The 12,561-nt window shown below is 40.9% G+C and overlaps 1 protein-coding gene across 1 annotated transcript in view; it reads right to left on the reverse strand.

Moving 5' to 3' along the window:
• Positions 1–12,561, reverse strand: part of Dab1 (DAB adaptor protein 1) — a 1,102,742-nt gene that overhangs the window by 496,408 nt on the left and 593,773 nt on the right. The window lies entirely within an intron of this gene.

Below are 12,561 nucleotides of genomic sequence, written 5' to 3' on the forward strand. Positions count from 1 at the left end.
TTAGCTTTCTCCAATGAAACCACATTAATGGTTTGTATTAGGAATACAAACCAAAAGAAGACAAGAGCAAGAGGCGAGTAGGTATCAGGACTTGGGGTATAGAACTATGAGAAGGAAGAAACAAGAGAAAATTACTAGAGAGGAAAACCAGGAGGGACATAGGTGAAGACAGGACTCTGCCTGACCAGGTAGCCATGTTGGCTTCTCTTCTTACAGAAGACTGGTCATAGCGAAAGACCACAGACACTGGCTGCCCCACTGGAGTGCGAGCTCAGAAGTATTAAGCACTCATATTTGTGTGCTAAGGACTGTTTGCAAAAGCTCAGCAATTTCTTCTATATTTCAGGTTAAAGTTCTTCTGTGGGTTTTTTTTTTTTTTATTGTTTGTTCGTTTTGAGAATACCTGTAAACAAAAGCTTTTCTTCCTTTTGAATCTCTTTAACAATAGCACTAAATTTGAGAGATTTAATTTTTCTAGAGGGAAGCATTGCAAAGCTATAGTTTGGCTTAATATAGCAATTTCGTTTACAGGGTAGTGTCAGTTGCAGGCCTGATTCTTTGCCAAGACAGCATCCCGAGAACTGCCAGGGAAAGTTGACAGCTGATGTTACCAAAGCAAAAGGCTCTTGCTGAATTCACTGAGGAGTCCTCCGAGCTCAAGACAGGGCTGATGGCAAGCACTGCAAATACATTTAGTTTTCAACAAATATGCATATAAAACATACAGAGGCTATGTATATCCTGGTATTCTGGTTTGCATTCTACAACAGAAAAGCAAGTGAAAAACTGGTGATATCTAAATAAAGGAGTGGTTTAGGGAGATTGCAACCTTGGGGGATCCAGGTGAAGGAACAGGCAAGATTTCTATATTATCAGGAGAATATATTTGAGAATCTAAAATGATCCAAAACGGGGACAGTTTATTTAAAGCCACCTGGAGAGGCACAATATTAGTGATGTTATTTTATGTTTTTTACTTGTTACTCTGTGTGTGTGTGTGTGTGTGTGTGTGTGTGTGTGTGTGTGTGTGTGTGTGTTTGATGTGGTGTATATGCTGCTGAATGTGTGAGTGTGGGCAAAAGTGTGCCACAGTGCTCATGTAGAGGTCAGGGGACAACCTCAGGTGTCACTCCTAGCCTTCCTTCCATCTTGTTTGAGACAGACTGTCCTTTGTTGTTTGCCATTATATACTCCAGGCTAGTTGACCATGGATTTCTAGGGGTTGCTCTGCCCTTGCCCGTCTTCTTGCTATGGGAGCCGTGTGGCTCCAGATGCACGCTGCGGTATCCAGATTTAGAATGGTTCTGGGGATCGGGACTTCAGTCATCACACTTATTCAGCTGCCATGTTGCCCTTGTGAGTAAGAGCTATCTTCCCAGCCTGAAATATTTTCTTCTTTATTGAGTCCCCATTATGTGTTCCATGTTTCCAGTTAGTTTCCACAGACCCAGTAGGTAAATAATTCCCACCAGTACCACTCACATGGTCACAGGGTTCTCTCCTTCCCAGGTCCTCTCAGTGATCCTTCCCAAATGTCTTTAAATCTCTTAGCAGCCCTTTCCCACACACAACTTTGAGTGCTTCAGAAGAACCAGATGGACTTCAATGGCTCCAGTCTAGTTTGGTTCCTTCTGCCTCCTGAGTAAGAGTTTCTTTAATACTGAAGCATCAAATATTGGACAGGCTACTCTGGTTGTAGAACTCCCTTATACACTGCAGTGTAATATGGCTAGCAGCATCCCTGGCCCCTGCCCACCAGATGCCATGGTACCTTCCCAATCATGACTAATAAAAACTGCCTTTAGACAGTGTCAACTGTCTCTTGGTGGCAAACACTACCTCATTGTAAATGATAGGCATGAAGATTGAAGGCCAAGTTCCTTGTCTTGCTTTCAAGCATTGCAATTCCAGTCCTCTGCTTTCCCTACTCACCTTCATTTTCTGTCCCCTGATACCATCCTTCATCTTCTGCCTCTTTGCTGTTTTCTCTTTCTGAGATTCTATCTCCGTAACATCCTTGTCCCCCTGCTGTGATATGCAGCCCAAAAGAATCTTTGATAAACACAGGATAGAAGCAATCTACTAGTTTATAAGTTTTTCCATCCAGCACCATCTTTTCAGACACTATTTCTTTATCTTTTTTCCCTTCTTCCCTGGTTGATTGTTTATCTGATGTGCACTTTGAGCAGATTTACATTTAGTTATAACCATCTGTATTCATTTCTCTGCATATCAACCAGACTATGAATGTATAGACTATGTGTTAGTCTCATATAACATTAGTATATAATTACTATATTCTAATGACTTTGCCAAATAATGAAAATATAGCTATTTTGCTGTTATCCTGGCATAGTAACATACCTACCATCCCAGAACCTGGAAAGCTAAGGCAGGAGGCTTATGAGCTCAAGATCAGCCTGGCAAGGTCCCATATCCTGCTGTTCCACTTGGCTCCACTTACTATTATAATCTTGCTTTATAAGTCAGAAATTTAAGCTAGTGGCTCAAAGTCCCAGATCTACCAGGTAACACAGTTGGAGTTTAAGCTGAGATCGTGTCTCAGAGCTGACATTCTAAGTCACCATGCCAAGACATTGCTTTGTGCTCATCTTTTCAGCTCCCACTGCACCAAACCTAGAAATTGTTGCATACTGCATCTGTTCAATTAACACCCACATGTTCAGCTAGGTACCCACATCACCCTGAGTAACCATGCAGTTATCACTGGCTTTCTAGCCACTCCCTAGGACAGGCAACAACTGCTACCTTACATGACAAAGGTTCAGTAGCACTTTCTTCTGAGGAAAACACACGCACATACAACACACATGCCCCCTTCCCCCCCAACTCCCTTCCCCCAGTGACTGAAATAATCAATTTAACCAAGCAGCATTGATTGTTTTCAAACAACGTTTGAGCCTGGTGAGGTCCACAGGGAGAGAATTAAACCTAGTGGACAGAAGCAACTTTGGACTTTAATACACAGAGGTGTTTCTTCTTTGAAGCAGTAATTGCTAGTACTCACAGCCATGCTTAACATGTGCTGGAATCTGCTTTTAATATCTTGTATACATTAAACTATCTAATTCCTATAGTAACCTAATGAGATGGGTGTTATCACTGTCCCTATTTTATCACCAAGAAACTGAGAAACAAAGTGCTTAAATAAAATGTCTGAGTGATATGACCCTAGAAACAAACCTTTAACTGGTATTTTATATTGCCTCTCAAAGAAGTGGGTTGCTTATGGGTACAGAACATTTTCTGGCTAGAGTATAGATAGAAAGGTCAGAATATTTCTGTACTGGGTTATGTGTCTTCCCTTGGAGCCTTTTTGTTGTTTACAGCTGTAAGATTCTCCAGCCCAGAAAGTGTACCTTAGCTTGTACACTTCAGTGTTTTTCATGGTGTCTGACACATAGTAGGCCTGCAAAACACCTAAACTGAAGTCCGAAATCCCAACATCAAGGGTCTGTGCAAGGAGGAAAGGAAGATCTAATTCTGGAAATCCTCCCTGTCAGAGAGAGGCAAGCGCTTTCTGTCTGGAGACAGTCCTGCTTACCACGATGACGTCATCCACTGCCTCTGAGTCCTGAAGGTCAGATGGCATGGCTTTTGGTAAGCTTCCCTAGTCAGCCCCCAGGCAGCCACTGAGTCCATCAAGGACACTCTTTAAGAGTCTGATAAATCAAATTACAGTGACCCAAGCATGCACAGTCAGTTGAATCCCTTGAATAGCTCAAGTCCCTAATACATCTTTTGGAGAGGAGACACTGGACTGTGCAGTGGAACAGATAATAGACCTCTTTCAGGTCAGCCTGGATAAAATCAAGAGCAAGTCATTAAAATTGCGATTCACTTTGGATAACTCTAATTTAAAGAAAGAATAAAGGACGGATTTATGAAACAGAAATAAGATTTACAAGGGATGATTCTAAGTACCATATTAAAAAGAATAAAAAAATTGGTGAGGGACCTGCAGGCATTGGGGGTATGAAGAATTATCCTTGACTTCGGGAAAGGCCATTGAGAAGAGAGTTCCAAGGCTGGACAAGACTGACACCTGGAAAATATCTTTTTGATGCACTAAAATAATATATATCTTTATATATATTATTTATATATATATTTTATATATATTATTTATATATTTATATATATTTATATATATATTTTATATATTTATATATATTTATATATATTATTTATATATATATTTTATATATATATAAATTATATATATTATTTATATATATAATTAATATATATAATATATATAATATATAATATATAATATATATTAATATATATAATATATAAAATATATATATAATTAAGATATTAATAAAATATCTTTTTGATGTTCTGTAGACAGATATAATTTGGCAGGACACAGAACCCTAAAGACCTGGTGTAGATCCCAGGGTCCTTAATTAGCTTCAGGATCTCGGCATCTCATTTGTTGTTTTGTAAAATGAGGATACTAACACCTTCCTCGGGCACTTGAGAGGACTTAAGATAATGTATAGAACAGGCAGACTGCCAATAAACAGGAGCTGTTAGTATTAGACACTGTCCATAGAGCAGTTGACAGAAGTGGTCCATTCTCTGATCTCCCGAGGCTAGACCTCTAGTAATGGAATGTTATCAACAGAAATCTTGCATGGGTTGAGATTGAGGTTACGTGACTGACTGCTAGAGTACAAATTCTCTTTTAACTATATTTTCCCCAGAACTTCCATATATGTCGTCCTCCATTTATTTATGCCTTCAGGTCCTTTGACAAATCATTTTCTATCTATTTTCTTTATTCATTAATAGTTAATAATAGCAGGTTTAACACAAGTAGACTATTTTATATGCTTGCATTAATCTCTTTATCTATCTACCACATATCCATCCATCCATTCATCCATCTATGCATCCATCCATCCATCTATTCATCTCATCTACCTTTCTGTTCTAACTCCCCTCCACAGCTTTCTCTGCTTCCTAATCTCACATGTGTATTATGAGTTCCCTGGGTGCATTACTTTGAGGGAGCTTACCACATACTGTCTTTATTATTAACCAATGTACGTGGTGATCGGTGGAAAACAAATAACTTAGTATCTTGCCCAGGTCGTCTTTGGGTGTCCCAAATGGCCTAAAGCAAAATACATATACAAAGCACTTACTTGGTATCAAGCACTGTGCTGAGAAGCTTTAAGAGTTTAAGACTCTGGAAGAGGCCACTTAGGGAATTTGAGCATTAGAATTTCTGCCTTCTATCTAGAGGCCAGAGAGGAGGACAGGGTGTGAGATGGTCAAACAGCAAGTGAAAAGTGCTACAATAGTTACTTACCAACTTGATGATGAAGGCCATTGCATCTGGGATGTAGAGAATTGGAAAATTATGGGTGTGTGAGTTGGGTTGTCTGTACATGCTGAGGTCAATGACCATTGTAGCAGGGACAATAATGACAAGAGGAGGGCTGGAACAAAGTAGATGAGGGCAAGGAGTCAAGACGGTTTCTCTGGGTCTGGGATGCGTCTGCATCACCTATCTGGTGTTGCACAACAAATTATTCCTATAACTTTGCATTAACAATAGTGATGTTTTAAATTCAATAGAAGAAAACAAGGAGACCTTTGTTTTTGTTCATGGAAGTCAGACTGCAGGAAGAAAACCTAGCTAAGGCCAGAGAATGGAAATGAGAGTATCACTCAAGGTAAATGTTCAGAGAAAGTTTAACTGTTGTTTGTTTGAGATGAGACAGAACCCAGTCATGAGCTGGGAGGTTATTAAAGGGAGTTATTAAAGGAAGGAATGAAAGAGAAGAACTGGGCATTTTATAAGCCAATTGTTTTGTGCTACTCTTGTCTTTGATATTGCTATTGCAGTTTCAAGTATAAGTTGATACGCTGATATCTTTGTAGCTTTTGTGCAAAGTGTGTTTTAAGTTCTAATCAACCATTTTATGAACACTTTGGGTGAAGACACTCGATTTTTTAATTAAGGCCTCTTTTGTGTATCAGAAATATGTGTCAGGGAAAGTCGTTTCCTCCTCTTCTTACCTGTAGCCATTCTAGCCAGTTCCATTGTATAAACTGGGTTTTTAATAAAACACTACCCTTCAAAGTATGTTGACTATTCCTTTGGAATTTATTTAAAAGCTGATTTGGAAAAGCTTAGAGAGACTTTTCAAATGGGAGACTTCGGAATGCAGGGGCTCTGTCTGGGGCTCGGGGTCAAGGTACTGCTTTAGCAAGAGGCCCTCACCTCCATGACAGAATGGCCACATCTCAGGGGAGTCAGGGAGATCCCAGGGTACATTTACATAAGGCCTACATGGCAGCCTGCAATCCCAAGGGTCTTTTAAATTTGTTTTTCATCTGCTTCTTTTCTGTCTTATTTTTTTCTTTCTTTAGAGAGAAAAAATGTTGTATTGGGAAAATAAACAATATAAACAGAGAAGTAATGATCTCTGAGTTATTCTTTAGAGTCTGCACAAACCATACCAGTGCACACACAGACACACACATACACCATACACACACACACACATATGAACATATGCCCCTGCACACACATACACCTTATATGTGCATATATGTATATGTATATATATACATGCATGCACACAAAACACACATACGCACATACGCATGCACACACTGTTGTTTACCAATCAGCATTACAGTGTTCATTTTTGGTTAGGTGCTACAGTTGTTCTAAGTTTAGAGAGAGCGTAGGACATGGCTCTTATTCTTAAAATATCCACTCAGGGGGTCTGGAGATGATTCTGTGCATGAGAATGTTCACCATGTAATCAGAAGGACTTGAATTTGACTTCCCAGCATCTATGTTAAAAATAAATCTATGCTGGGCTCTACCTGCGCCTGTGTTCAGCACTGGGAAGACAGGAGGCAGAGACAAGGGGATCGCTGGGATAACTTGCTAGCCATCTGGTTTAGCTCCTTGTCTCAAAGAAATAAGACAGAGGAGTTGTGCAGAACACTAGACCTCTTCCTTTGGCTTCTACATGCATGGGAAAACACATATGCATACATATGCCCCCACAATTCATACACATACGTGCACACATCCCTTCAGACAGAAACACTTAGATTTAGGCATCTATTTATCGTTGTCACCTTGCTAGTTATGTAGAATGTGGAACTAGACTGCAAGTTTTCTGAGTTCAGACTCAACCAGTCTGTACACCACTGATGATTTTTATGATGGTGGATTGTATAAATCCTGCCAAGCATGGTATGAAATCCATTTTCCCAGCTAAGAATGTTTTCTTTTGTTCCTTCATCTTCTACATAGAAATGGGCCTTTCTTCATCTAGACTCTCAGATGAACCATTGACTTTGCCCCACCTGCTACTTAATGGTATGATTTGGGTCATGACACCCTTGTTACAGATCCCACAGTTGAATGGGAGATGGGTAGAGGGTGTGTGCTTTCTGTGAAGATCATGAAGGGATGATGTAGAACCAGGTGTCTTGCCCCAGATGCAAGATGCCTTAGACTTTAAACAAGTGGTTCTTAGTCTTCCTAATGCTGCAACCCCTTAAAACAGTTACTCATGTTGTGGTGTACTCTTTGACTGTTAGGGTGGGGAGGAAGTATTGATTGCAACCCATGTGGTTTGACATGTGAGGCTTCATGAGTGTCCAAGTGATGGCAGAAGGGAAGAAGAGGGTGACTGTGAGGTTAGAGTGTTCTGGGCGAGACAGCAGCTGGAGAGGAAAGAATCATGAATTACAACATTCGACAGATTTGAAACAGGTTCAAGCCAAGTGACTTCTGATTGACACAGTAAGGCTGACACAGAAGCAGCGGTTGTGACAGAGAAAGCCAGGCTCAGAAGCAACCTATCTCACCAGGATTCCTCCTGTGGTGAACCATCAGAGAAAGCACAAAAGAAGACTAGACCTGTGCCTTATTGAAGCTGCTGCCAGAGAGGCTGGAGTCAAGGACATGTCCTCTGCCGGGTGCAGGATAGAAACCTACAAAAAAACATTTCCAGTAAGAAACATTCTTACTGCATGCCTAGAAATAGGTGCTGTTTATATATTGTCTTGTTTAATTCTCAGGCCTGTCTAATTGCCATCATATAGATAAGGAAAATAAACTTCTAAATCATGCAGCTTCAAACTGACCATGAAAAGATTAAAATTCAAGTTCAAGTTCAAGTTCATTTTCTGTCAAAGCCCTGAATCTTTCAGGGCCCTTGTTTTTCTCAAGCCTTGTGTCCTACATGGTCAGGGTGTCTGAGCTCAGGGGAACTGCAGCTGAGTGAGGGGTCTGACAACTAGACTCTAGACCCAAATGGCTTGTCAGATGCTAGGTGTGACACCTGTCCTGGCTCAGGAATCAGCATGGCTCTAGGCCTGTGGTTTTACAGGTAGCAGAGATCAAGGACTTACAAATGACACTCTTGGATCGAGTCACACAACCCTAATCTTCAAGGCTAGTAAGCAGGGTCTTTCATTCTTATTTTCTGACTGCTTGATTCAACCTTCACTTCCTTGTTCATGAAAATGATTCCTTCCAGGAAAGGGTAGAAGGTGAAATGAACTAATTAGAGATTATCAGAAACCTTCCAAAAATGTACATAAATGGACAAAATTGCAGGAGTCATTACTGTGTTACCCAACCATCACAAGGCTGCCAGGGAACAGAGAACAGGGTGAAGGATGCTCTGGGAACTGAATGGCTTTCACTGATGGCCTTGCAAATGGCTCTGTGATCTTATGCAAATTTCTTAACCTCTCTGGGCCTTAGTGAAACAGTCTATAAAGGAATCACTGACATCAATGGAGATGAATCTCTTTGAGCCCTATGAAGAAACAGCATAAATGTTGGATAATGTTAATAGCACTATTAAGCTGATAGTGGGAAGACCAGATCTGTTTAGTTTCCAAAATGCTTCCCCCTTGGTTGCTGTCTTAGTTTCCTTCTCTGCTGCTGTGATAAAATATCTAACAAGAGTAACTGAGGGGAAAGTTTATTTGCCTTGCAATTCCAGGTTACAGTTAAGCACTTCAGGGAACTCAAGGTGGTGGGGACTTAAAGCAGCTAATCACATCCACAGAGAGCAGAGAGAATAAATGCACGCTTATAATTCCTTTGCTTTCTCCAGTCTTATGTAAAACAGGATTCCCTGACTAGAGAATGGTGCCACCCACAGTGGACTAAGTCTACCCATCTCAGTTGATATAATCAAGATAATCTACCACAGGCAAACCTGATCCTAACAATTCCTCACTGAGACTCCCTTCACAGGTGTGAAGTCAAATCAAAAATCAAAATTTACTATTACAGTTCCCATGGCTCCATCTCCTATCAGCTATATGACTTAGCTTGGGACAACTATTTCCAGACCACTGTGCATATTGAGAAACAAAGCATCTGAGAGAATATATAGTGTTCAAGGTCAAAACATTAAAGGAAAGGGAAAAAGACAGAACTGGATAATAAAGAATTGATATCAAGAGAAATAGAAAGTGCATATAGTACAAGGCAGAGTTACACCTGAAGTGCCTTTCAATTACAGTAGCAATTCTGTGAAATGTTACTGTGTGTGTTACAGAAATGAAGACACAGCTGCAGAGAAGTTGAGAAACTGGCAAATCAGAATACTGGGAAGGATGGAAACACTTAGCCGAGGAGAGTATCTGCTTAATATGTACAATATCTGGATTCTATGCTCAGCTCTGGAAAAGGGAATGGAGGGGGAAAAAAAGAAAAGGAGTTTTTAGAATAGGCTACTGGGTTCCAAGAGTATGTAGGTCCTGAAAATTTAGATTTATTCCCATGCCCTCACTGCAGTTTTGCATAGGGTTTTGATTAAACAAGTCGTGGTTCAGTTCTTTCATGCCAAGTGCTGATGTAGGAACCATGGAAACGGTTACCTGAGTCCCTGTTTCCTCAATGTTTACATTCTGATCACTAATAATTAAGAGACAAAACCATTGCATATTAGGTGGTAAGGCTCAAATTGTGCCCCTTTCTAAAAAATAGAAAAATCACTGTAAGATTGTAACCCCATCACCTTAGAATGTTATCCTACTTTATGTATAGAGCTGTGGTCACATATTCTAATGACATTACAACAGAGTGGTTTGGTCCCTGAGTCCATGCGGCCACTGTCCTTACAGGAAGAGAACAAAGAAACACTCAAGGAAGGAGGAAAGCTGCAGAATTATGGGAAGAATACAAATGTCTTCCCTCAGGCTTCATACTGATATGAAGTGATAGTAGTATTTTGGAAGGCAGTAGGCACTTTGGGAAGTGAGACCTGGTTGAAGGAAGTGGGCTGATGGTTATGAGACCAGGCTCATGTTGCCAAGATTGCTTCCTGGCTTCAGTCTTGGCTTACTCTCTGCCACAGTGAGTTGTTCCCCAAGCCTTCCTTACCATACACCTAACCCTCTGAAATCATAAGCAAAAATAAATGTTTCCCCTTTTACGTTATTTGTGCATGATGTTTTGTTATAGTGACACCAAAGTAGCTATCATACTTGATGGAGTAATGCATTTACTGGAGAAGAAACTCCAGCGATGACCTGTGATCACTACTGGAGGAGAAGGAAAAGGGAAGAGTCTCTAGAGGTTCCAGAGGGAATGTGGCCCTGCCCACTCCAGAGTTTTAGAACCCCAGAACTGATATATATCAGATTTCTTGATTTAAGGTATTCTGTTTGTGGAGCTTAGCGAAAGCAGCACCAAGTCAGGTAGTGAGATATGTTACTTAAAAGAATATATAACTTTTTATATACACACATGCGTATGCATGTGTGAATGCACACATACCCACACTTATCCTCACACTTACTCATTCACACACATACTCACATACACACACACACACACACACACACTCATATACACACTCTCTCACACACAGACTCTCACAGATACACACACATACACACACACACCCTCATATACTCACATACATACTCTCACACACATACATGCACTCATGTACACACACTCACACACATATACACACACTCACATTCACACATACACTTATACTCACCCTGTCTTACACATACATATGTGTGTGTATATGCACACATACTCATCCTCACACTAACATACACACTCACACATACACACACGCTCACCCTCACTCACCCACATACAGTCATATACACATACTCTCACACACTCACATAGATATATATACACACACTCACACACACACACACACATTAAATCAAGCTTAGTTTTGAACTTAAGGTAGATACTCTCAAACCACTGGTTAGTCTTGAGCTCCAGAGAAACAAGGCATGCTGTGCCTGCCTAGGCCTCTCTTGCCTGACAGCACTCCTCTTCAGCATAGGCCCCTGGACTGTGGCTGCTTCTTCACTCACCTTGACTGCAAAAGGTTTACTACACAAATTAATAATGTAAACGAGACTTTAACTAGCAACTTTGGAGCAGAGAAGCCGTGAAGGCCTATTGCACAGTAATTGTTTTCATACAAATGGATGCCACAGCTGAAATGAAGGTACTGCTCGTGGAAGCAGGCCATCAGGACTGCTGATGTGGACATTTTGGTACCTACTCTGATCGTCTTTGCTGTTATAGGAGTCGCAGAGAGTGTGCATTGCTTCTGGGCTGCTGCTCTCACTATGCCCTCCCCTCTCCGACCCAGCCAGACTCAGGTTCCAAGGATAAAGAAACTGTAGCTTTGAGAAGTTTGGAAACTATTCATAGATTTGGGGGATTGTCAGTCAGGACCCTTAGCCCTGAGCTTTTGCATCCAGATCTGTTGTGTGACTGGAAGCTTCCTGAAAAACAAAGCAAAATGAAAATCTTGTTAAAATATAGCTGTTTACAGCTTTTAAGAGCTCTCTAGCATAATTGGATATCGAGAATAGTCTATCATTTAATTTTTACCCTAATCTTGGAAGTAGATGTAATTCACATCCAGAAAGGAATCTTGGAGAGGGTCTGTGATTTCGAAAGATTGCATAGCAGGTGTGGTTGGAGCTGGAGGAAGCCAAAACTGAACACTGTCCACTCACATCTTGACTTGTGCCACCGGGAAAAGAGGTGCCCAAAAGAAGCTTCTGGACTCCACAGATGAGCAGAGCCAGTATTCCAGACAGCGACACTGCTCACAGCTTCCTGTGGATTCTGATGGTCTCATTCCTGGGATGCCACTTCTTTAGTCCAGATTATGGCTCTTTCACTTCCCTTCCTTGAGTTCCAAGCACAGCTACAAAAATGTCAGCCAAATTGTCGAGATTATACACCTTAACGCCATTTCTCCTCTTGAAGTATGCACCGTGTTCCCATCTGTTTTCCACAGAGGTACCCACATTCCATAACTGCCCCAGGCAGCCAGGGGACCCAGGTGCCTGTCAATGAGGGAGGAAGCCCTTTGGGACTCCACTTTGGTGCTTTCATTTATCATGCAAATGAAAGAAGTGAAATTAGGTCAAGCCAGGGATTGCAAATCAAAATCCTGCCAGAGGGCGCTTCCCTGGCCACAATGGGGCTGTGCACAGGGATCTTCCAAGGAGTCTAGTTTTGAATTTCTTATT

Source organism: Arvicanthis niloticus, chromosome 5 (genome assembly GCF_011762505.2).
Source record: "Arvicanthis niloticus isolate mArvNil1 chromosome 5, mArvNil1.pat.X, whole genome shotgun sequence".
Lineage (NCBI taxonomy): Eukaryota > Metazoa > Chordata > Mammalia > Rodentia > Muridae > Arvicanthis > Arvicanthis niloticus.